This window comes from Coturnix japonica, chromosome 4, assembly GCF_054131305.1.
Source record: "Coturnix japonica strain WE chromosome 4, WE-NBRP24, whole genome shotgun sequence".
In the NCBI taxonomy this organism is placed as follows: Eukaryota; Metazoa; Chordata; class Aves; order Galliformes; family Phasianidae; genus Coturnix; species Coturnix japonica.
The window spans coordinates 26,198,958-26,225,298 of NC_140666.1; the positions used below are offsets into that span (position 1 = coordinate 26,198,958).

Genomic DNA, 26,341 nt, shown 5'->3' on the forward strand with positions numbered 1-26,341 from the left:
AAGAATAAATAAGCTGAAAAATCCTCCACACTTCAGTATGCAGTATTGATTGTTGTGCTGAGACCTAACGTCAGCTGAATGTCTTCCTTCCTCCTCACCTCCCACAAATACAAAATAACAGACCTTGTTTACTGGAATTCAAAAGGTTCTCTGTTTGTTTGTTTTTTGTGAGTGTTGCTCTGATAGTGCCCCCTACACTCTCGTTTAATTTGCAATATCATTTGTGCTTTGAATTTCACATTTAAAAATAATTTTTAGGTAATTATGTTTCTTGCCTCCAAGACAAATCTGCTCCAATTTTATAATGAGAACTTCAGCATTACCTTATTATGAACAAGAATCTAGGCCATATACATTACATAAGGTTGCTATAGTAACACTTTCTCCAAGGGCAAAACCAACTATTGGTAGTTTCCACAGAAACCACTCCCCGCTGAGACAGGTGCCTCCGGGGAAGTGAAAGGAATATAAATGAGAGAGAAAGAGGCATGCACAGATGTTGTAAGACCTCTGCAGCATCCCTGCGTTGTTGTAAATTCGGCCATACACTTCTGGGTTTATTTCTAGTTCCTAGATTTGGACTGTATGACTGGCACCTTCTCCTGGCACACAAACTCTGCTTGCCCCTCCTTTCCATTGAACTGGTTGTGCAGATGGAGGTATGGAAGTGCTCCATGTTGATACTGAAGTGACCACATCTGATAAGAAAGTCCAGAGCTCTAGGAACTGCTGTACGTGGGAGGATTTAAATGGTAAATGGAAATTTCCCCCTTTTGTTAACTCTGCTTTTCTGAAAGAAGTCAGCAAAAACAGGTATGGAAATAATTCCTTCAGAAGAGGAGTGATTCTTGACTAATTCATCAGATAATGGTTTTCTTCTTTTGGGGTATGAGCACATGTGGCTTGGCAAAATGTATGATTAAAGATCAGGGTGTCTTGAAAAGAAATTAACTCCTATGATTTGTTAATTGACAAAAAGAGAGCCATTTCTTTAATGAACTGTGTGTCACTGAAGACAAGTACAGATTGATATTTCTGAAACCCTTTTGTACATGGTTTTTCTTTGCAAATAGCGTTGATTGGTTTTGTTTTTTTTCTGCAAGAGAAATAAAATGATGACATACATTTTAAGCTTAATGTGGCCTACGGATTAACATGCTGACTACTTCATCCTGTCATCTCTTTGCTGCTTTATGGAGAAAGCAGGCTGACATGGTTATTAAATCTGGTGGCTATGTTGTATGTGCATGGGAAGCAAGCCGAGCACAGAATATAGAAAATCAGTAGCTTTCAGATAACAGCCTTCCTTTCACTGCTGCGAGGCTTGAAAGACAGACTAAAAAGCTCTTTCTCCTTTTTGTAATCACCCATTGCTGGAACAGTGCACAAATATTACAAATACGGTGGCAAATGTAAGTATTCTTTGCCTGTGCGTTGCTTTCAGAGTGCTAATTGGGATTTCTACCTTGGTGTTCTGCTTGGAAAAGCAGAGGGACGAAAGCTGAAAACATCCTGGGAGTGAGTGTTTCTCTGCAGTATTGTTTCGGCTTTCAGTGGAGAGGCTGCTGAGAGAAAGGGATGTATGAAAGCTTTCCGAAACAAATAGCTTGCAGTTGTTTGTTGATTTTTGGGGACATCTGCTTGCCATTTTGTGAGGGGAGAAGCTAAGAAAATGCAGGAGGTGCTTCTAGAGAGGCAGAAAACAATCTATGTTAGATAATAGCAGATACACAGTGAGAAAGAAGCTTCAACATTAACAAGCTGCTGTGAACATGCAGGAGAGAACTCTGTCATGGTATTTTTCACCTCGAACCTTTAAAAATTCATACATGTAGAACTGGACTTATTAAAAATCTTAGCAGTGTTATTGTGGGAAGTGCAAACAAATAATCATCATAAGGGGCACAAATCTGACCTGCTAAGAACAATGAACATATTACGGTGAGTAGTGCATGTTTTTAACCCATTTTACTCTGTTTGCAGATGAAAAGAATGTTTATCTGATGTGTGGCATGGAGGCAGGACAGTAAGGTGGCTGGGAAATAGGTTTCTCGGTGTTGCAGTGATACCATAAAGAAGAGAATCAGCACTTGTTAGTGGGGTTTTTTGATCTTGTGCTAAGAAAGAAACAGCATCATGTTTAACTTCCTTTCTTATTCAAAGCTTCTGTAGTACCGTTGTCCTATGGGGTTTATGAGTCGTGAATTCTTATGCTGTGAATTAAATCTGCTTATTGAAAACAATTATATGTATCAGATAATTGCATGAGAAATACAGGATATAGCTGGTTTGTTTGTGTTGCTATGTCATGCTTCTTGCTTTGTTTACATGATTTGTTATTAGGCATGCTGTAGGCTTTTTACAAGCCTTCTGAAAAACTCTAACAGTTAACAGGTGACAGCCATTAAGTAGCTACAGAGAGAATTGTTCTCTGTAAGGAAAGGTGTGAAGATATTCATAGTACTACTACTGTGTCTCTAATAGCAGGTTGTATGTTTGGTTCACCTTTTGTCTTAAAGCTACTTCTTAGTACTTCAGCTTCATTTTGAAGATGTATACATAGAAGCTTGTCTTCATTGTCACAGCTGAAAAGAGGTTTTAGAACTTCTCTTCCTCTCCTCTCCCTTTTTCCTCATACACAGGAGAAAAAATATATATATGTATATAATATATCAGAAATTTGTAGTTTCCATGAAACTAAGCTGTGAAAATGGTCATTTCTGATGACAGCTGTGGAGCTAATCTTCCTGAGCCTGACTGACAGCTAGCCAGCGGCTGAGGCAAGAAGTGAGCTTTGAGGACAATGTCACTCACAAAAATGTCAAAATGTTAAAACGCCAGACATCAAATGCCATGTGCATAGGAAAAGGGTTGTCAGCTGGAAGGCTTCAGCTGAAGGCAGTTAATCTACTTCTTGCCTGGATTAAACATTGAAAGCTGCTGCCTAAATCTATAAAGCACACAAGAGATAATACATATGTGTCCTGAATTATTTCAGAAGTTCTTCTGGGAAGATCTGGGGGTGGATAAACATTTTCAGAGCTGTATCATTGAAGATCTGCTCTGCAATATCCAGAAAGATGTCCAAAAAAAGCAGCCTATTTGCCTTTGCTTCTGCACTTTACATCCAATGCCAGTTTTCCTCCCAGATCGCTTATGCACAATGTAAATTGATTTTGATCAAAACTAATCAGTGCTCATTGATGTGCAGCAGGATGGTGAAATTCTGATAGTGTGTGCAATGATTTTTAGGCATGTACACACTGAATATTAAACAGTCTCCTTCAGTTGTTGGTGCTGCAGCCCGGAGGTGAAGCCTCATTTGTAATTACATGCACTGATGCTTTGTAGCTTACTTTGAAGGCACTGAAGTCTGACTGCTTGATGATGTCAGCTTCTCGCAGATACCTTTACCCTCTGCAAACAAAACAGAATTAGATCAGTGATGTTTATCACCAGCACTGTTGATTTTTCTCCCTGCCAAGTAATTCTGAGAGGTGTGAAACTGCCTCCTCCTTTACCTGGGCCGCCTGTAGCAAAGCAGTATGTGTGGCTGATCAGGAAACTAACCTGTTTATCTTTTGTTTGACCTCAGAGAGTAGGAAAGGGCATAAGTGGCTGTACCAGGCCAGCCTAGTCTGGGCAGTTTGCAACTGGCTACAGTTAAAAAAGATTCTCAGTATTCTCCAAGCGAAGCACAGGGTGCACTACAAGCACAGGTAACCCCAGCAAAGCAGTCAACAGCCAGACTTAATGGCACAAATCCATTGATTTTTTTTTTTAAATTTTTTTTTAATTTTTATTTTTTCCAGTATCACTTAATTTCTTCTTCGCTTTCAAAACAGATTTTTGTCACTCCATGTTTTCTCTCTCGCTACAGGCAAACAACTTTTCTTCATCTGTGTTCTAATGTTCTTCACATCTACTCTTAGAGAAAATTCCCTCATCCGCTACCTGTTTAAAACTCTGAGCATCCCATTCCCTGACCACCTTCTTGTTTTGGAATGTCTATCTCCATATTGGTCTTTTCTTTCCAGTCAGTATTCTGTGATCACTTCTTCTAATTCCCTACAAGAATTATGAAGCACATGAGGTAGGTAAGGACACATTCCCTTAAACATATTACAGTAATCAAACTTTCATCCTCTTGTCTCCTTTTCCCCTTCTGTTATTCCCTCCTTCCTGTCTTCTAATTTCTGTCTGCTTTCACACAAACACATCTGTGATTTGGGACTTTTTTTTAGCATATTAATTGAAATCAACTCCACTGACCAAAGCATTACAAATAGTTGCAGAGTACTGATGAAGATTCCCCTAAAAATCAGTAAGACGATATTTAATTGTTAACTTTGTCAGTTACCAGGTTAAGAAGATTCATGATAATCTCGTTTACTATGACAATAGTATTCATTATTAGGTTCAATGAAACATGTCTACCTGTGGTTACTTACATGTTCTAAATTTCAGTGTTAATTAGTGGAATGAAACAGCAGCACTGTGATACTTTGCAGAAAACCAGTAACTGATTTGTTGGGGATCATGAGCTGTGACACAGGCAGGTGAACAGTGGGCATTATAATATCAGGACATTTTCTTCATCTCTGTTCCTTACCCATCTTGCAAGTAGATTTCAGAAGTCATGCATCTGTTAACATCACTGTTTCTGCTACATTTTGTTTGGAAGTTACAGTGTAAGGTAGGCAGTGTTTTTTTATCTGTAAAGTAGGACTGACTCTGCCATCAGTCAGATATATCCTGTGCTTTATAATGCTGTATTCTAATATCCTATTCCATTCTAAAGATCTTTCATCTATTCAGTTTGCACAGTCTTTAGATTATCCTTCATAAAGCAATACTGTAGCATGTGAATGAGAGCTATTACTTAACTGAGCAATGTACCTCACATAACCAAGCAAAACTGAGTAATTATTCTCTCTGAACATTTGTATTTTGCAAACCACTATGACTCCTGGGGTTCCAGTTTTAGTATGAGGACATAAACCTAGCTGTATATGCAGGAATAATGCTAAAGTATCCCAGAGGATCAAGGTGCAGTTGAAAAGATAGAGCACCTTCAACTTCCAAGCTTTTTTCTTTCAGGTTGAAACTATGCTTTGCAAAATCTTCATCCGTATTGACACTGCCACTTGTATAACTATGACAACATACACAAAACTAGCAGTGGGCATTAGTAGTAACAGAATTTTTAATGTATGTTGACAGCAGCACAGCTGCCACTTCTATAAAGCAATCCCAAGAATCTAAATGAATAGAAGCTGCTGAACATGAAGTCTTATTGTACTCATTAAATGTCTTATTTTTCCTTCTATACAGGGAGCAATAAATAAAACCGTTCTGAAAGATAATTTGCAACCATGCAATTAATCATAAATCTAGCTTGATCTGTTTGGATAAAGCAGTGTTTTATCATTCTGGTTAGCCAGTACTTTGAAAGGATTTTGCAGAACTCATTAGTTCAGGAATATTAAGGCAGGTGCCTCATTTATTTAAGAGAAGATGCCATAATTCCCAAATGGGTAAGCTGGAAGTTCAAAGGCAAATGGACTTATCCCCAGGACCTGTATGGTTTACTGTTAAGAAGGTTCTGAAATCCTATCCTACAATTCATGTGTTTCAAAGCATTCCTAAAAGAAATGATGTTGAAGATGGTAAATCAGAAGCAACCAAATCACTGCAGCTTGTTTGTCTTTTAGAAGGAAGATGAATCCTAATGTAAAGACTTCTGTACTTTTTAGCTGTTCTACTTACCTAGGGGAGTCATTCTGAAAAGATAAGCATTTTTTCTGTTCTGTGTTCCATTTATTTTTGTTTTTAAGAGCATGCTCAGAGTTAAAAGATTGACAACACTGGGAACTTTGTATTGTGCTTATAGTGAACACTGTAGCATGGACATCAGCGACCTTATAGAAATCAATAGTTACTGATGAGGAAAAGCATTATGCTCATGATAATTACCAGAAGACTTGTGATGGCTTGTTTTGATTCTACATGTGGGAAGATAATAATGGCAGCTAATTCCAGTTTCTAGAAACATTATTGTTTAACGTCAGTATACTCAAGAGAGTACCACCTTGCAAAGAGCTTGTTATTCTTGTATCTCAAGAATTATGAGTTTACATTCTTGGGCCAAATAAAGGGTTAAGGCAACGTTTTTAACAGAATAGTTCTGTCTTTAAAAGTTTTCTGAAGAGTTTTCTTTATCACTGAAGATGCAAGGGCAGTCAGATGCAGAGAGGATCTCACCTGATTTGAAGTGCTGTGGAAAGCAGAGAGAAGAAAACTGTCTGATGCTTAGCCAGCAAGCTCTAGGAGAAATTAGCATGTGTTATGTGAAAGTAGCCCTGATTTCTGGAACTGGGATCACCCTGTTACTTAGATCTTTCAGCATCAGAGGCCCCACAGTAACCTGATCCTATCTTCTGGAAAACCTTTTCCTTTGAGTGTACTCCCTCTCTATTTGTCACTGAGGAAAGTTTGAGGATGGTCAGAGCAAGAGATAGCACGTCAGTGAAATGTTATTTGTGCTTCTGGTGAGCTATCCAAATAACCGTATTTACTAAGGAGAGCTCTAAAGAGCTCTTCAGCTGCTTGATTTAATCGGGTATGGAAACTGAAAGTAGGTGCATGGCTGCCTGTCACACTATAATTCCCCAGGTCAGTGAATTGTTGTCTCTTTACTGAACCATCTGTGTGTGGGTGCATGTACAAAGAAGTCCCTAGTAGTTTGTTTATCTCCTGAATCAGAGCAGTTGCTCAAATAGACCAACTTTCATGAGGGAAGATTTGACAAAGAGTGCAGCTGGGATGTGGTTGGTTCAAAAAACTCTATCCATCATTTAACAAAAGGCACAATGAATAGCTTAATTGTTACTGTTAATGACTGTTAACGACTTTATTTGGAAAAGACAAAGTATGAGCCAACTCAGAGAAATACAGTGACAGAAGAGTATCTTTATCCACATTTTGTCCACCAGGAGGTCCAGAGCTGCCAAACGTAATTCTAAACAGGGAAAGGAACGTTAAGGAAATAGTGTTAGTACAATATGCCAAATAAATAAATATAGTATTTTTTGTTGGGGCAGTTAGGCAGGGAAATAAGCAAAGACACTGCTTTTTGAGAGAACCACCCACAGGAATACTTATCCTCAAACCGAAGTGCTTCTTTTCTTCAGTGTTTTGCAGGTTTAGTCTGGCCTCTTCTATTGAAGTGGATTCAGTGAGCACTGTTTAGTTTCTTCCCCTTCTGCAAGGCTTACCCTGAAGGCCATTTCTGGTGCAACCTTGTATATAAATTTCAATGCAGTTCTCTAGAGGATTTTATAGAGTACCAGTGTTTTTATTTTTGGATCTAGGTAATATTGCCTCACTACAGATTTTGTTCCTTGCATGCATACAGACTGCAGTGTGCAAGCTATAATCTAATCCATGTCGCAGACAGAGACAACACAAAAGCCTTGGCAGGGCACTGGTCTGCAATCAGCTGTAATTGTTCTAAGAGAAATCAGGTAGCCCATGCCGAAGGAATGCAGTAGAACATTCATTATTTATAGAGGAATAAGGCAACCAAAGGTAGAAAGAGGTACTTCATAATTATGTTTTTATAATGGAGGGTGAGGAAAAAAAAAAAAAAAAAAAAGGAAACAGAACTACAAGCAGATTGAGGTGAAAGTGATTTCATATTACTATAAAATCATCATAATGATGCTGGATCTATACTAAATAGACTTTAGTTTTTTTTCCCATCTTGTATATCTTCTGAAAACCATTTCTTAGATAGCACCGGTATTGTTTGTCCATAAATGTTTTTCTTTTAGATGCTAAAGATACAATGCACAATATCCCTGTATGGGAAATTGGTAATCACAGCCTGAACCTCAGATTAATCAGCTGAGGCAAGTATTGGGTCTGCTGTGGGAGCACAGGTTAGAGCAATTTAGCTGTGCTCCAGGAAGGGGTGGAGCTTGACTCCACCTCCTCTAGACCTCATTTAAGGGCTGACCACCACTAAGGCAGCATCTCTTGGAGTTCACTCCCTGATGGAGATTACCTCAGCATTTCTCAGTATAGGCATCCATATTGGTGAGTTTTTCCTCATAAATAAGCTTTTGAATATCTGTCTCCATCTTTGTTATCATCTTTGTATCATTCCACCTTACAATCCCCAACTACTTTACTGGTCAGCCAATATTTCAAAACATCTTATGTTCCTTCCCCAAATAACATTAGCAAGAAATCTGTGTAGCTATATTTCTTTGCAAATAAAAAGCTACTAAGTTGATTTTTATAATCCTACTGAATGAAATATTAATCATCATGTTTAATTCTCAGTTGTGTTCTTTGTACTCCCATAATAATTACAAGTATGCTCCTATTTGGATTTTTTCCCCCTAACTTACAGTTGCTCTATCTAGATTTGTTCTCATACAAACATTTTATGTTTTAAATGCTTGCAAAACTCTAACAAAATATGTATTTCTGGAGCACTATATCATTCCATGGATTCCTCTTCTTGTGAAATCAGTGAGATTGTATGAAATGGAACTATGTTCCTTTGGTATGTATTATTTCAGTGGTTTTGGTTGAATTTTTTCAACCCTATAGGAATTATTTATAGTATTGGTGTTTTCGTTCTGCAGTTATCCATTTGTCTCTAGGCTTTTTTGTTATTCCTGTCTTTAATAAGACCCTCTGTATACTCAGTCTGCTAATATTGTTTGTTATCCTTTTCACCATGGTTCTTACATTTGTGATTGACAGAACTCTCTTGGAGTATTTTGATTTCCACTTTTTTTTTTTTATTAGGCTGCAGTATTATTCTACAATATAATTAAATCCAGACATGGGGGCAGTTTGGTCATAACCGCATGGCAACTTTAGCCATACACTACTTAGATCAGGGACTTTTTTGTTTTAATTGAACTCTCCCACCTGGCTGTAGTGTATCATGTCTCCTGATATTAAGCTCTTCCCCGTTCCTGCTGTTCAGACCCCTATAACAGAGCTTTGCTTGCAAACTAGTATGGTTCTGTTTTCATAAGTAACAGGGTGATCCCAAGGAATCTGACTTGAAAACACCTGGAAGTTATCAACAATTCCCTCTTATGGACCATTTATACGAATATGCTGTTGTATTTGCTTGCAGTCTTTGGTAAGCATAAACTGCCACCTTTTAAAGCTATCTTTAAAAGCATTTGTTCATTCATATGGATGATTCTGACTTTTGTTGTGCCTCTGCAGTTCCATGTCAAGTATTTAATTATTTAAGTGTTTCCGTGTGCTAAGTAACTTACACATTCTCTGGGCTTGCTAGGTAGAAAAACAATGCAGACCTAAATGGGGTGTCGCATTTTCCCCCTCACCCTAATTCAGCACTTAAATAACTTGCGTAAAACGGACGGATAGTGTCATTCAAGGAGAGGTAAAATGCTGATTTACTGAGAGTGGGAAGGATGAGGAGGTCAGGTCTCATCTACACTGTGAGGTGCAGACCACTCTGCCTATTATTCAGAGCGTGTGTGTATGTGTCTGCGTGTGCGAGGGGAGCTGATTCCTTTTAGTTCCTGGCTAAATCCTGACTGACCTCACTGATGCGAGAGTGAAATCAGCAGGAGTTCTCATACGCTTGAAAGGAAGGCGCATAGTAAAGTGCTTTCTTTGAAACAAAGTCACTGTATTGCTAATTGAGCACTTTCCCTGTGATAGGCAAGTACCTTCTTTGAGCATTCTTTGGTCTTTTTTGCCAAGGTTTGGTCCTGTGCCAAACAAGTGAGTGGGATATTTACGACTAAGTTCACAATGTATAGGGAGACGCTGCTATCTTGAAAGGAGTCTTCTGGTTTTTCGTATCTGTTTGTTGTTTACCAGCAAGGCCTTCACAGTGTGCTTCTGAATATTTTCTGAGTTTCTGGGTAGAGGGATATCTCTACCCAGAAAGATGTGAGAAAAAAGTTCACATTACAAAGGCCATACCTAGTAAGGGAGATGGCATATTTTCCCATATCGCTTTCTCTGTTCGAAACATACTGCTTGAAATGTTTATCCTGTTATCTGGAAAAATATTCCTTGGAGATAACTTTTCTTGTGTCATTTTAAATTAGGGTGGATGTATGTATGTGTTGCTGGCGTCAGTGCCTCCTTTTGGAAGTACCTGACACTCCAAATGTAGGTCTGATCCAAAGGCAAAACATTTGTTCATATGGAGTATATTTGTGAACTCTAAAACTAATCATTTCTAAGGGCTGTTCCAGCAGCATTTGAAAAACCCTGCTATAAGTAGATGTATCATGTTGTGTCTAGATTCATTCAGGGAATTTAATAGAGAAATGGCTGTAGTGTAGTACAGCGCAGTTCAAAGGAGCTCACAGCCACCAGGAGAGGTTCATTTAGGGTAGCATGGTCTCCAGCACAGGCTAATTTACTTTGCAAGTATAATGTCATCAATAGCAGGCAGCTATTTTAGAGCTAGTTTTGGTATTTCTTGCTACTCTAGTCACAGTGCAGTCTAGACATGCCTTGAGGCTAAAAAACTCTGATTAGCAGACTACAGGTGAGACTGTAAACTGAGGACCATACACTGCAAGTAGGTTAGAACTCATCTAAATGGCAAATGGAAGGCCCACACGAAGAGTAGTTTATATTCAAAATGCCTTTTCTGAGCTCTGTGAACCACCTTTTGAACTCCCTGAAAACAGGGAGAGAACTTTTATAAGAGGGAGTGTAAGCCTGCAGATTTACTGTGCTCTATGACCCCAAAGTAAATCATTATCCCCAGTGCAAGTATTTTTGGAGGCACCTCTCCTTTTATTGTTATATGTGTGTGATGTTTGGAATGAGTGACCTTAAGAGGTATCATGAAAGTAGAAACAAAACTTGCAGGATAAACTGCAGCAATTGAACTGGATGGAAAAAAAAATCCTGGCTTACCCTCCAATTTTTTTTCTCTGCACCTTGACGATGCCCAACAGTATTTAATTGGCACTCCAGTTAAAGTCCACATTGAAAGCGTTCAATTTTCCAGCCAACTCCTTTTGGAAATAAAATCTTGCTATAGTAGTTGCCTGTGTTTATCAGCTCTACAAAGGTGACTTTCCTAAATCAATACTGGAAGCAACAACAGTTCATATGTCCAAAACACTTCAATGAGAATTTCAAAGCACTGTAAATGTATCCACAAAGTAGTTCCATGAAGTAGGTAAGACATATACACCCTTTACACAGGGGTATAAAAGTTACATCACTAGTCCACGCCTAGCTAGGGCACCACTAGTAGTCAAATAGAATAGAAATTACCTGGCAGCTGTTGTATATCTACTATATTACCTTGTTTCTCTCCAGGCATCTTCTACCGCTATTGTATTTTTTTAGTATTATAATTTTATAGTAGTTTGCTGCATTTTTTGCTGTTGTAATGGAGATAAGCAAGTCTCTGTGTTCAACACACCATTGTTTCCACTATTAAGTTCCAGACGGTTATCTCTAATTTGATCTGATCCTTGGTGTGGTGTTACTGATGAGTGTGGAGGATGCATGACAAGCCTTGAAGATATACAGACTCTGAATGGGGAGCTGGCAGAAAAGGAGACATTCCAGCAAGACTTCAGTGGTGTAGGAAGCAGACTAGTTGTAAGTCTGACCTTTCTGAATAGAGAACCATGAAGGGAGAGGTGCTGACAGCAGTTGTACTCCAAATGGTTTGGTGAAACAGGGATACTTCCTATAGGAAGCTGTGACCTCCAGGGGATGGACAGATCCCAAGCATCTTTTCTGGCATTTGCTTGACTTCATAAGGCACCACAAAAGGGTTAAATAGCTTCACAGTTTGTCCCTTGCTCTCTAATTAGAGAATGGCCCAAGAGCTCAAAGGTCAAAACACACGTGGTCTGAGCTGGGACTAAACCCAAGTTCCCACTGATTGCAACCTTGTCTGTTAGTGTGCTGCATTTGCACATGATCTTTCCCCTTGCCATTTCTACAGTTTCTTTTCCTTTCTCTTTTTAAAGAAAAAATGGAACAATTCATGTACAGAGTTTCACTTTTGTCACTATCTAAAGTCTTTTGTTACTTGATCTTGTGTGCTTTCTGGGAATAGTTCTTTGACCCACTTTATAATTGAAACCAGGACAGTAAAACATGACAAAAAGTCTTCTTCACTGTGTAGTGTCTGTGGCTACTGCTGGGTAAACTTGAGAAATCCACTTCCAGAGGTGGCATACAAACTTGCCAGGCTGAGCCTCAGGGGAGCTGAAGTTTCTGGTTGGTCTCCCAAAGGGTGAGAATGGCAGGCAAAATGATGTCCAGCTGGGATAGTGTTTGGAGAAGAAATGGCAGAGTGTGAGACTAGGGAAAATGAAATAAAATAGTTTTGCCAAGCAAAGTATACATGGTAGAAGCCAGATGCAAAGTTAGCAGGCGAGAGAAGGTGATAAAATCAAAATGTTACTCCATGCAGCTTGTAACAGGGTGCAGGCAAAGTTCAGTTCTGATGATTCATAATCCGAATGCTTTGCTTTTAGATGCAGAAAACTTACATGTTTTCTTTTTTTGCTCATCAGAATCTTTCTTTTATTATTTTTTTCCCTAGGAAATAAAATTTGTTTTGTATGCTTTTAGAAACTTGCATTTAATTAAAATAGAAACTCTGTTTGAAAATATTTTGTGGAGAACAAGCAGGCATTCTCTAGAGCTTTGGGATCTTGTGTTCAAGAGTGCTGTGATTTTGGGGCTTGTAGTTTTAGGTCCCACCCCAATATCTAGGATGGCTTTTGGGGATGATAGCCAAGTTTCTGCTAATAGAGAAAGAAAATGGAGATTCCATCTCCAGCTTTTTACCTCTCCTACTTCCAGCTGCAGGATGCTTTCTTTCATTTGCTGGATCTCATGCTGTTTGACGTGGCAGAGAGATGAGTCAGATCACTAACCTATTTGAAAAATATATCCAGCAATTAGAATTGTCTCTGTGAGCTGTTACACCACTCCTGGAGTAGTGTGTGAAGGAGGGGGCAGGCCTGTACAGCTCAGAATTGTGAAGGGGAGAGAGGTAGGATTACCTTTTTGGTAAAAGCAAGCTGTTAAATGGGCTTGGTTGCCTCCAGAAGCCTCAATCGTAGCTGGCACTTGAGCTTGCACCCTTGGCAGTGCTGGTTACAATTTTCCTGTGTCATATAAGGACAAAGAGACAGTTTCAGCCTCAGCATAATAATATGAGTGGAGTGACAGGAGTTGTACATAGAGTGACTTTGTTTAAAGTGTGCCTTTTCAACAAAGTCCACTAAATCAGCTCATTCTTGTTGTCTCTTGTTTCTTTATTTGTGGCTATGCTGAATTAGCATCTTAAATAAATTGCCATGGGAATCAGAGATGCAATAGCTAACTTTCTTTCTCTTGTGCATCTACAAACAGCCTTTTCATAGCAGTCTTTTCACAATCTCATGTACTCTGATTGAGCACTTGATCTATCTCCATCAAGGCCTTTTGGTACCCATTATCTCCATTACATTCAAGCAGCAAAATGTATGTAAAATATGGCATACGATCGATTGAAAATTTCTAGCACATGTAATTTATATGTACTGATGGAACATCTTTCTGAAGTGACAAGTAAAATATTTACTGCTCTTGACGTTCATTCTGATACATTATTTCTATTTTTTGTGAGCTGTGGATTGTAGGAAAGATATATTGATTTGACCAAGCAGGGTGTTCTGTGCATAGATGACAAGGTGAAAAAAGGGAGCTTTGTAGGAAGGAAGAAGGCTGAAAAGGCAGGCATTGTGATGAGGGGAGCAGTGGGAGTGGGTCAGTAAGAAAGGAGAAACTGAAAAGGACCAGAAAGCTTTGCTTTCATGGGATTGTAGGCAGTGTGGCTGGGATAAGAAACAAAAGATGACCTCAGATGCTGAATTTTCTAGGGACAACAGTGCAGGTGCACTGGGAGCAAGATCACATCTCAGTAATCAAAGTGACTAAAGTAATCAAACACTGTGATCACGCAGTGGATCTGGGCAGAAGTCTATGTACTAAAACTGTTAGCAGAAAAGAGCTCTAGTGAAATAATACTGTCAGTGTGGATACCTTAGGGTTAACTAAGCAATTCTGGATAGAAGTATAGGCACTGCAGATTATATGCTTGTATGACAGCTGATGGAGCCATGCAGTTGCACTAGAATCTCAGATATCTTTGAGGAACAGGCCTCACTGTGAAGAAAAACTTGCACCTGTGACCCAAATACATTGTGACACAGTGATATGTGCCAGAACTCATGCACAGCCTGTCAGCAGGAGCCTGAGAGCTGTGATATGCCACCCCATCCAAACAAGGTGCGAACTTCAGCATCTGCTTTTGTAAGAGCTCAGATCCTAGACCAAATTAGAGGGGAGGAAAATGACTATAAAGACAGTAATGAATGTAATGGACTGACTTAATTTGCTCCCTGAAAAGGAAATTAAAATTGGGAGCTGTTAAGGCATTTATTACAATATGCCCAGAGCACACAGTAAGGACCAGACAGAAGTAGAAAGCTGAAAAATAGAATCACACATTTAGAAATTATTACTATAAAAGTGAAATGGGAGCCAGCATGGGTAAATAGTAAAAGCTGGGTAAAAAAATAAAAGTAACATGCCTTGGGAGGGCAAAAGAGGAATTAATCAGAAAGGTCAGAGAGAAAATGGTGAAAGCCAAGGAAGTGACATGGTATTTAAGAAGGATTTTAATTATTTCCACAGCAGGAAAATTGCTCAAAGAGACCGCAGCTGAAGTACAAAGAATGATATTAATCCAGGAAGCTATTCTAAGGGAGCTGATGAGACTGATTTTAGTGGCAGTCAGGACTCGCAGCCAAATTAGAGGCATAAGAAAGTAGGACAGGGCAGGGATGAAATGAGATCAGCAGCTGTAACCAGAGTATTCAATTAAATAGGAACAATTCAGTACAAGCAACAAAAGAGATAGGAGCTTGGAGAGGCAGGCAGGTTCATAAATGGCTGAGGGAAGATCCAGAGGAGCTTAAGTTTCAGAGTGCTCACTTCATGCAATAGCTCTTCTGTCTCTTTGTTAAGTTCACTAAACTTGAATGGAAAATTTTGCTTTGGTGCTACATTACCTTCCTTGAAATGACAGTGAGAGCATGAAGAGAGAGGAAACAGTAAGTTGCTAGATCAGCTTAATTATTTCACAAAATCTTGTGCTAATGTGCTTAGGTTGTGACTGCTCTCTGGGTGAGAACAGGAGTGAAAGACCAAGCAGGTAAGGCAGAGAGGAAAAGAAGCATCAGCAGGCATCAGTAAAGTCTGGGAGGTGAGGTCCAGAGAGGGGGTCAGGGTAAGACACTTCTGACAGACAAATGAGAAATGACAGCATCAGCAAACTGTGTTAGGAAGGATGAGAAAATGAAAAGGGTGGAAAGAAGAAACAAAATCAGAGACTTCTCAAGTTAACCTTCTCTATTGTGAATGTGGGCTGGGCTTAACTCACAAGGTTTGTTTGTTTGATTGACCTAAAAGAAACAGTGCATGGGGGATGCTTGTGGATTATCTAAAGGCAGTAGTATAAATACACAGCAAATATGTGTTTTTCCTGAAATTCTTTTTCCTTTTCCTTGAGCATTTCACTGCCTGGCAGTAAGCTGTCAAGCACTAGTCCTTCCTAGCAGCCCCTTTTGTTCCTCTGCTTAAGAATTAAACACAGTATCTTGAACGCCCAGAATGTGAAGAAGCTAATCATTGGCTTGCATTGTGGTCGGCAGGGCAGGCCCGCCTCTTTGGCTTGTGCTGACAAGCTGTTTATGTTTGTGCAAAGCCACCCTTCAACACAGCGGCCTGATGGCCGTAATGGGACTATCTATGTGAATGCTTCACCTGCCTGGGCTCTTTGGAACTGCAGTAAGTAGCCTTCTGACTCCCTAAGGCTCTTCTCATAGGATTTTCTCATAGGACGAATGTTTTAGCAAGGCAGGTAGGTACTGTCATACAGAGAGGCAGCTATTATAATATTTTCTCCTGTCTGAAGTAGGAGTTACTGCTTTATATGCCCTGTCATGAGTACATGAGCTACACTGTTACAGTCTCAAAGGAGACCTTCCTGGGAGGCAAGAGGGAAAAAGTCAGTAAGGACATACCCATTTAAACTTGACTGTTTTATATACTGTATATATATATATATATATACACACACACACACAAGACCTAAGTTCTTTAGCATCTTGTTCTCCTTTTTAGTGGTTTTTCCAGTATTTAATAATCCAGCTGTGTCTTGAAGAGTAGCAGTTTTTGCAAGGTCATAAATGATGTTGCATGAAGTGGCTAGATATAAGATATAGTAAAATGAGCATTGTCCATAATGCTGATAGGTGCTGTTGTATTCAAAGCTATATACCTAGTTGTAGAAAAAGCCAAGTCCTGTTCAGAGATTTAAGTCTACTTTACTGGCTAATATTGTGGGAAGCTCACAGCTTTATAGAACAATAGATTTCAGAAATGGAATGAGCTTGACTTTTGTTTTTAGTGCCATTTTTAATGTTCAAAATTTTACATAGAGTAATCTGTTTTGATAGCATGCTTCAACTTAATCCTGCATATCAAATACTGATGGACTTTTCAGACTTCCTCTCTCATCCTTTCCACCTGCAAAGAAAACATCGTGTCTCTGTCAGAGCTGAGCACCATGCAGAATCTCAGACATTCTCTGCCCCTAAAACTTTGGTCAGTCTGTCTAAATTTCATGTGTTAGCTGCAGAGCTCATCTTTAAATCTCCTTTTATAAATGAAGAAAGTATAAATATGACAGATTAAGTGACTGCTATGGCAGTAAAGCATAGTAAGTATTATCACTAAGTAGTCTGAGGCTGCTGGACTACATTGTTTATTTTTCTTTCATTTATTTCACAAAATCCTACTGTATTACCTAATTACCTAATGGTAACTTCTTTCTTTGTACCTCCCAAGGTTCAGATTGGCTAAGAGAAATACCTTGTGCTTTGGCTGCTTATCTAAACTACTCTGAGCCTGAAACTGAGTGGAAAGCATCAAATAGACCAATCTGTAACAGTATTGTTGGTGCTGCTTCCCTTTTCTGGCATGGCTGGAATTGCTGCATATGGCACAGCAACAGCAATTCAGTGTTGCCTCCTTTCTTGAGGACCATCCTAGCAATGTTGAATTGCTGTTGTGGTTTATTTCTTCAGCTCCCTCCTGAACTAGAGGTGCTAAGATCTGTTCAGCTCAGGCTTTGAGTTCAAGAAACCTAGGGGGGAAAGAAAAGCTGTCACTGTGTGTGTGTGTTTACGGTGCCTATTTTTAAAGTAATAGAACTAATCTAAATTTCAATCAGATTCCAGTTAGCCTTGAGTTATGACCCTTAAAACCAAAACAAAACCCAGGAGTGGTATGATGCCATGTTCTTTCTAGCTTGTCTACATTGCCCCCTGTGGATAGGCCCAAAAAGATTCTCTGTGATCTGTGCATTTATCTCTGACCTGTTCCTCATGTTATAGGGTTTTGTACTGTGTCTACAGGCAGCCTGAATGCAGTAGTAGACACAGTCACATTTACAGTGTAGCTGCCGTCATGCTGTCATTCAGTAATACGGCAGCTGATGGAGGCTATTAATTTGGGGATGACCAAAACCCTGACCTCTTACTAATAATTGACAAATAAGTTCACGGTTGCCAGGTTACAAAGCCCATAAAGTTGAATATAGTGTTCTAGATTTCTTTCTTTGCCCTTGACGATGTCAGCTGAGCTCCTGAAACTGATGGATCTCTTGGGACAGAGCAGCTCCCTAGATTAGTATGAGTTTTGAGTTGTAATTTATGACACTGAGCATTCAAATTCTTAGTTGAAAACAGGAGGCTTTAAGGGTGCTTTTCCTCTGAGGGATTCATCTTATTAATGGGTACTGATGCATCCTATACGCTTGACATTTAACAGTTAATGTTACAATTAGTGTCATTAACTGTTTGAGTCTGACCAGAAAAGTGGTATTAGGAAGAAATTCTTTAGTGTGAAAGTGGTGAGACGCTGAAACAGGTTGTTGCCTAGGGAGGTTGTGGATGCCACCTTCCTGAATGCATCCAAAGCCAGGCTGGATGGGGATGTGGGCTTAGTTGGAGGTGTCCCTGCCTATGGCAGGGGGGTTGGAACTTGATCTTAAATGTTGTCGTTGCTAAAGTGCAGTGTGCTACTTGGTCATATAAAATGAAAACTATGGCAGGCATACAGCCTTTTGTATTTAAAATAAGAAAAATAGAAATATTGTTATAGTCAGATCTCTCTTGAACATCAAAAGCAGAGGGTCTCCTGCTGTTGAAAGATTTTTTTTTTGTTTGTTTTGTTGTTGTTGTTTTAATTTGGGTGGCACTACTCAAATAAAGTACTGCATTTAGGAAAGAGAACAGTTTTAAACCTACAACCTGCCTTAAAATTCACCCCAAAGGAGGAGAAGTTTTCCTACCAGGAAGTTGCTATAAGGCCATCCCTGTAGGGATCCCTTGGCCTTTCAGCTGGCAGGAAATGCTGAAGGAAACAGACATCAGCAATATACAGACACTTGTATGGGCTCTGTGGTGTTCTTGTACTAAGAAGATAATCCCTTGAGGGATCACAGGCAAGCCCTATGCTTTCTCCTTACTGGAATCACTGGTTTACAGGATGGAGCAATCTGCATTTTGCATTGTTTTGATAGTGTGGGAAAGGCACAGTCTAGTTAACCAGCTTCTTTTAGGGTGCATACAGAAGTGGTATAAAATGAATCAGCCACCAGATGGCCCATCCCAATTCCTCTCTTTAGCTCACCTCTCTTAGACCTAGAAAACTGTGTCTCAGGATATGCTCCAGTAGGCAGGAAATAATATAGATGCTACTATTCCTTCATCCATAAAGGAGCTTTTAAATAATTCAGTTTCTTTCCTTTTTAGCCTGTGTAGTTGGGTCAGAGGTATAAGAAAGCAGCAATTTGAGCTTGTAGAATAAAAAGACCTTAATTGAGTGGGCAGCATGCTGTGTTCTGTCCTGGTTGCTACTGTCAAAAAAAATTATCATGGCTGTTGTTAGCCTTTCCCTCTTATTGCTGGTTGTTCGCAGCATGTGAAACTGAGAAGCGCAGTACACATTAAGCTTCAAGGCTGGCACTGCAGTTTTCCTTATCAGTTCCTACTGGGGCTCTCTTTCTTCCTGACCTTCTTCTCCTTCCTTGCAGTGTCTTCAGAGGACAATTTACCTAATGCTCCGTAAGGCATAATATAATGCCCTAATCTACTCTAATTTGGATGCTAATATTTGTTATAGCCTTATCATGGCATGGAATTCTGCAGGTTTCGGTCTGGCAAAACTCCTGCTAGTTCTTTGACTTCATAATGGCAGCAGCAGGCATAGTTACTTCAGGGCTGAAAACTGACTGAGGATTATAAGATGTTTTTGGTGTGTGGTTTAATTTCTGCTTCTATTTGGGATGCTTAATACCTGAGCAGTACATTTGGCCTTCTTTTCAATTGGTTTTTGAACACGTAAAAGGAAGTTGACAGCTATTAGATATGGTTAATGTTAACTCCACTATTGTATTGTCTGAACTTTCAGCATATGACAGCCTTTAGACATTGCATTCTTGAGACTCAGTGTCTAAAGAGATTTTCCTCCTTTACTCCATTTTCCTCATCATTTCTTCTTGATACCCTCTCTTAGTCTCTTCTAAATCTATGCTTGATTTTCATAAATTCTGGGATCCAGAGCTGCACCAAAACACTTTCTTGGTTCCCAAAAGCTATAGAAAATGTAACACTTTTATACTCCAATACACAGATTGGGACATGTGAGCCAGAATTACTGTGGCTCTGGCAATAAGAGTAGGAAGACTTGCTTGTGTGGGTAGGAAGATCAGGGGAAACATTCTCAAATGCATGCTCATGTAAATACCTAATTGTCTCTCTTAGTATATCCTCAGCTAAGATTGCTTTTATTTACATCTGCTTCAAAGCTCTTCTCGCTCTGCTGGGCTTGCACTCTAGATTTTAGTGCCTCCTGGCCTAAAGCCCCTCAACCGCTTGCCACAGTTTTCAGTTCATTCTAGTACAGAGCACCTAGATCCATGCTTTCTACAGCCCGTAACCCCCTACATCAACCACATAGTTCACAACCTCTGCAGCTTTTTGCCACAACTCCTCTCCCTCTCTCCATCAATTCCCAGGCAACCCAGATGTTCTCCTCCTGCATCTCTTCACTCCATGCCAGTTAAAATGCTTATTCTGTTCACCTCACAGCCCTTAAAAGCTTCCCCAAAGCCTTCCACTCCCTAAAGCAGTCTCCCCCTGTGCTCAGTCTTTCTCACTACATTCTAGTACTTGCAGCTGGAGGAACAGGAGGCTGCTTCTTCTCCCCTAGAATTTCAAGTTCCTCAGTGCAGGGATCTCAACATACCTCCCCTTTTCTCCTTGTGCTTGAAGGAAGAAAAGTAGGGCAAGTTAGGCACATACTAGCCCCCTTTGTATGCTGTAAGAATGAATGCCTCCAGGCAAGGTCTGGAGGAAGACTGAGCCAAGAAATATTTAAGAGTGGCATGTTTTGTAGAAAATGTAGCCCTTTTTATTTCTCTTTCTAAATAAGCTGTCCAGTATTGCTTCACAAGATTTGTGTTGAACTTCAGCCCTACAGGGGCTTTTGAACTGTTTGGTATGCTTCTCCACGCACTCATTTCTTTGTACTACTGGTCACATGTTAATGTTTCTGATTCTTAGATGAATAATATTTTCAAAAAAAGACTGGGACACTTTACTTTTTGTTCAGAACTTTTTATGAATGCAGCCATATGAAAAGAAGTATTATGTTAATGTTTCCTGGTCACTTGCTTTTGAAAGAAAGCTTATTTATGTAAATGAAAGTTTGTGAAAAACAGTGATGCTGAGACATCGTGGTTTAGGATGAGTCTGGACTGACAGGGTCAGTCCTTAGGCAGACCCAGATCCCTGCAGTGCCAGATGTTAGTGAGAGGAGTTGTGTAATGGCCTGGTGCTGTGCTTATTCTCCCTTTTCCCTGGGGGACAGCCAGGGGCTACTGTAGCCTGCAGTGAAAATATCACCAGCCTTGGGACTTCTCTGACTACATCATCAAGGTTGTAATTGTCTGAGTTGTTTGTTTGCTTTATGTTAAAGAGAGGTGATACTGCATTATAAAGCAAAACGTCAACAGCACTGAAGCAGCCTACTCCAAATCTAACAGTAGGAGCAGGTTTCGAAGGATTACCACAGCATATTCTCTTTTCAGATCATCACCTGACAACTAGGTGCCTTTCTGGAGGGGATCAGGCTTTTGGACAAGCAGAAATGCTAAAACGAAATACAAATTAAGTGAAATCTTTAGGAAGTCTTACATCAAGAAGTTTGCCATCAGAACGAATGGCGAGCATGCAGCTGTGGTGCATCCCTGGTTTGCTGATCTGCCATTCTGAGTTCCCATCATTTTGGCAATTTCATAGATTAAAATTTTAAGGGAAGGTGCTTCCTCTACTGAACTCAGACCTTTCTTGGTATTTGAACTTCAAAACAAGAAGATATAGAAGCATCTTCCTACTTGTTATCCTAGCCTGTATTTAATTGGTCTCCAAAAAGTAAGTTTCTCTTGCCAGTAGCTTCTACAACTATTACAAAAATAATCCATGGGTAACAATTTTTGATGTAGCACAGAGTAAGAGGTACCATATCAGAAAATAAACCTCATTACCTTGTTTCCCCAGCTGTTCTTGGTCCAGTGGGGGTGGAACTCTCCCTGGGCCCTTGAAGGCTCACCCGTACTTCTTCCCTGAGGGAATCTCTGGGTCCTCAGACCCTGTTCTAATGCAGCAACAGTAACAGCTGCTGTTGTTCTTCCCAATTTCCTTACTTCCATGCTATCTCTGTTTCTCAATCAGTTTTTCCATATCCCTCACCTCTTTTCTCGGTAAGGACATCCCTGTTACACCTTGCTCAACTTTGCCTTCCTCAGCCCATGTCTTTCCCAGACTTTCATAATAACAGTAATTACTAACACTGTATTTCAGTTTCACCCTCCCTCCTCCCTGGGCTTCCAGTGCTAACAGTGGGATATCGGGTTTCCTTAGATCCATGCAGATAAAGGCAATTCTTAATTCCAGTGTCCAGTCCCACCCCTATTCACAAGTAATATGCCCTTTTCAGTTACAGGGGAGTCTCTGGCCCCCAGCTCTCTCACTCCAAGTTCTTACAAGCTGTGGGGAGCCAAACTCTAATATTCCAAACTCACTGTTTTCTTTAACCCTTTTCTTGTTGTTTTTTTTTATTTTTATTTTTTTATTTTTTTCCCCCATAATTCCTCTGTTTGTACCCTCACAATTGCACTAGAAATTGTTCTAATTGCTCTGCTACTCTTATAGGATCCTCAGTTAAGGAATTCATATCCTTCTTGAAACTCCTAACCTTTCTGATAGTAAAAACAGTAGGTATTAGCATACCCTGTTTTCCTTTGTCCTAAGGAGACTTCCCTAAGAGGATAAAGTTAAGTATTAGTAAGGTTACTATTAGAGAAAGGAAAACTGTCCAGGTCCTGTTTACATTGTTCCAATTCCCTCAGTAACTGAGAGTGCATACTCTCTCTATGACCTTGCAGGGGATCAGCAGTTGGGGCACTCCCCTTCTCTGGAGAGAATGCTGACTCAATTGCTTTAGAAATTGAAGGGGGAGAAGTTATCTAAGGGGATCCCATTTATGATCTTTCTGCTTCTCTTTCCTTTTTGTTTTGAACTTTGACTTCTTCTTGTGAGGAACTATTTTACTTCCTGCACCCATTAAGCAATATAAGCCAATTCTGTTTCGGAGAAAGGAGTCTTACTGTTTGCATATAAATTCAACATCTGATAAGTCCAGTCTTTATCAGATCCCTATTTTGGTCAAGATAATGATTTTCCCTGTAGTGGCTTTCTAGGCTATGTATGTATACAGTATTTAAACATATTTTTCCTGTTCTTGTCCATGGTTTAGGGATTATTTTTCCAATTCTGAAGGTTCTTCCCAAGGGGCTATCTTTAGGCACAATTCTAGGGACACTTTTCCCCTGTTCTTGGGAGCTCATGTTCCCCATCCCTCCGGAATGCTGCTGTGAACTACCCAGCTCACAGGTTACCATACTGTGATCCTTGGATTTAGGGTCAATCCCTCTGGAGTACCTCACTTTGATTAAACAGGGGCATACTGCTGGCACTTCATCAAGTGCACAGAGTACCGCGCACCAGTAGCTCCCTCCTGAGTCTCAACTGGCCCCCAAGACTAGAACTAAATTCCCTTACCTTGGTCTATATGCAAAGTTACCAGGTCTGCAGGGGCCAACACCTGTGCCTGACTGCTCCTTGGCTCTCACAAAGCCTGTCCTTTATATAACAGCCTCAGTTTCCTATTGGCCATCCTAAGGAGTAACCTCACCACCCAGACTGGACTGCTGAAATCAGTGTGGTGCACCTGTCCTGTCCAGGGTAGTAGGGGGGTTCCCCAAAGAGGTGACAATTATTATCCCAGACAAGCCCCCAAATTGTTGGAAATATCCAAATAATTTTGTCGGGATGGTATCTCTTATAAAAGCAGAATTTATTTGTGATTGCAATGGCAGATGTCCCACAAGCAGGAGTGCCCCTAAGGGCACAATGACAGCTTCTGTGCCTTGTTCCCCCTTCCATGTCATGACTTGTTCTGTGGTTTGATCAATCTCATGCAGGATGTTCATGCATGTGTACAGAAAGTATTACATATATGCATCAGCTATATATTGAGTGTGCATTCCTGGGGAAGGTTCATCTAGAGGAGAAGAGATGCAAACTATGCTGATGTCTTTGCATTTCAAGTGTTTGAAATTAATGGTCTCATTGGCTTTCTGAAGTAACTCTGATAAAACAGAGAAAAGTTTTAAATGTATCTGGGGATCTTTGTTTGCATGAAGACACATCTTAAGAATGTGAATGAAATCACGGAGAGCTTTATTTATGACAGGACCTGAACAACATGCAATGACATCTAACTGTAATATTTCTGGAGAATAGCAGGTCCAAGTTCAAGTGTTAGCAGTGGGGGAACAGAACGAAAGAAAAGGAAAAAATGCTAGAATGCAGGCCAAAGATGTGGTAGCATTTGAGTTGTAGGACACGTAAAATCTGTTCTTTTATACTTTTTGCTTGTGTGACTAATAATATGGCTGAGCTCATGTTACATTGGATCAAAAGCTTGTATTCACTTATCTTGGAGGGCTGCCTGTTATCACAAAAGCTGTGGGGATATAATATCTTTGAGAGCTCTGGCCCTCTCTCAAAACCTTGGGCTATCAAAAGAGAAAAAAAAAAAAAGTGTGTGCACCCTCAAGCTTCTGGAACCTGAATTTAATCAGAGCAGTAGATCTTTGAATATCTGAAAATGGGGAGTGAAAGTGGCTTTAGGAGTGTTGGAAATATCCCAGTAATTTATCAGGGGTATCTCTCTCTGATAAAGCAGATTTTATTTGCAATTGCAGTGGCGGGAGTCCTGCAAGTAGGAGTGCCTGCAGAAAACAGCCTTACATCTTTTATGTCCTGTTACTCAATGCTTATCTTTCCCTCCCCTGGTTCCTCATTGTCTGAGTACTTCAGGTTCACAAATCTTCCTGATACAGAAACGTAAATTGTTTCTATCTAAGCACGTATACTATACTGCTATTTAACCTCTAACATTTGCTTCCATTATTTCTGGACATCTGCTTGTCCTTGCATGGAGCTAAGTTTGGAATAATAGAGGGGAGTATCTTGATGCATGCCTGTTGCATCCCAACCTATCCACAAAGCTAGACAATCAGGCCTTTGTGTGGAGGCCCTGGCTTCTTTGATGTTTCTTAAGTCTGTTTTTCTTTTGCTGAGGGTCTCTTATCCAAACAGAATAGCCTTACAACCTGTTTTCTGGTCCATAATGTAAATATATATATAGTGTATATATATATCAAGCCACCAGTGTTTTCTGGGTGTTTTTAAAGATTTTATTTGTGATGCTTTTGATTAAAATGCTCGCTGCTGTAATTAATAGACAGGATCACCTCTGAGGTTTTCCATCAGGCAGTTCTTCACTAATTCTCCTGAGAGGAAATTGCAACAAAGAAACCCGCAGTAAATATACTTCCCACCTGGAAGTGTTTAAAGTATGTGAGTCTGCATTCTGTTCGCTGTTAAAGAAAAACAGGCTGTTCTAAATGACTTGCTAAGCAATTGAACTGTTTTAAGCAATGCACAGTTGTGTTTTTTCTTTCTTTTTTATCTTTTCTTTTTTTTTTTTTTTTTTTTTTTTGAAGAAAGCATATGTATTTATTTTAAATTCCTGTTCCAGAAGGGCTGTTCGTGCTGGGAGAGATGCTGCAGGCTCACTTTGTTTCCCTAGGGGGGAGCACTGCCCAGCACCTCCCTGGACAATTTGCTGCTCACAGGGCCCGGGGGCTGCCGGGGGACAATTAGCCAGCCAGCCAGCCCAGCCACATGTGTGACAGAGAACAGGTCGGTGTGGGACTAGCTGTTTATTTTTAAACCCTTTGTACCTCAGGTTACTTGTAAGGCTGGTGCCTGGGGAGCTCAGCATAAACCAGGCTGTTTATGTTGCATGCTTTGCTTGTAATTCACAATTTATGAAAACCTGATGGGTGACTCCATGCTCTGCAAGTTAGTGTGGGGATGGGAGCTTCTGACATAAGAGCAGCTTTTACAGAAAACACTGAGTTAAGAAGATTCAGGCTCAAGCTAGGTTTCTTCTTCCCTCCCCCCCCCCTTCTGTCTATTTTTACTGCATCATTGGTACGTGTCCAAGGAGAGTCAGCCATATCACTCGGAAATACGAGGGGATAAACTTTTGACTGTTGGTTTTATTCCGGCTGAGCGACTCCAGAGAAAATGAACAGAGAGAGAAATAAGAGAGATTTCTTTAGGAGTACTTTTTTGACTGTCTTCTCTGCCAACACCAGTGTTGAATACTGAAGAAACCTCAGCAGTCCTTTCCCGGCGTTTCTCTAAACAATGTAAGTTACCTTTTCACACGTGTCTCTAACTGTCCTTATGCTTTTCATGCTCTCTAGTGCTTTGGGAGAGTAGGGGTTCAGCAGTAAACCCTTGCCAGGAGCTCTGCTGTGCAGAGTAGTGAGTGCTTTGTGTAAATGTCTTTTCCCACACTCAGGGTAGTAGCGGTGGAGGATGAGTGCCGTGACACCACCTTTCCCTGCCAGTCATGATAGCTTGACTTTGGTTGCCTGTCAGAACCTTTACATTTGTTTGTAGTTGGCAAGTACAACAACAAATATTCTGACTGAACTGTGTGTCGAGCTTGCTGTAAG

At 40.1% G+C, this 26,341-nt stretch overlaps 1 protein-coding gene across 22 annotated transcripts in view; it reads left to right on the forward strand.

The window, feature by feature from the left end:
* Window positions 1-473: 473 nt before the first annotated feature.
* TRIM2 (tripartite motif containing 2) overlaps window positions 474-26,341 on the forward strand; it is an 82,691-nt gene continuing 56,823 nt past the window's right edge. For 4 of the 22 annotated variants that reach the window (XM_032444157.2, XM_085544785.1, XM_032444167.2 and 1 more), the window contains exon 1: window positions 474-813. The gene's annotated coding sequence lies outside the window, so the exon portion shown is untranslated. Of the gene's footprint in view, window positions 814-1,182; window positions 1,413-1,490; window positions 1,942-1,979; window positions 8,101-15,777; window positions 15,901-16,038; window positions 26,030-26,341 lie in introns of those variants that run through there. The other 18 variants (XM_032444161.2, XM_085544783.1, XM_085544777.1 and 15 more) reach the window with 13 other exon arrangements.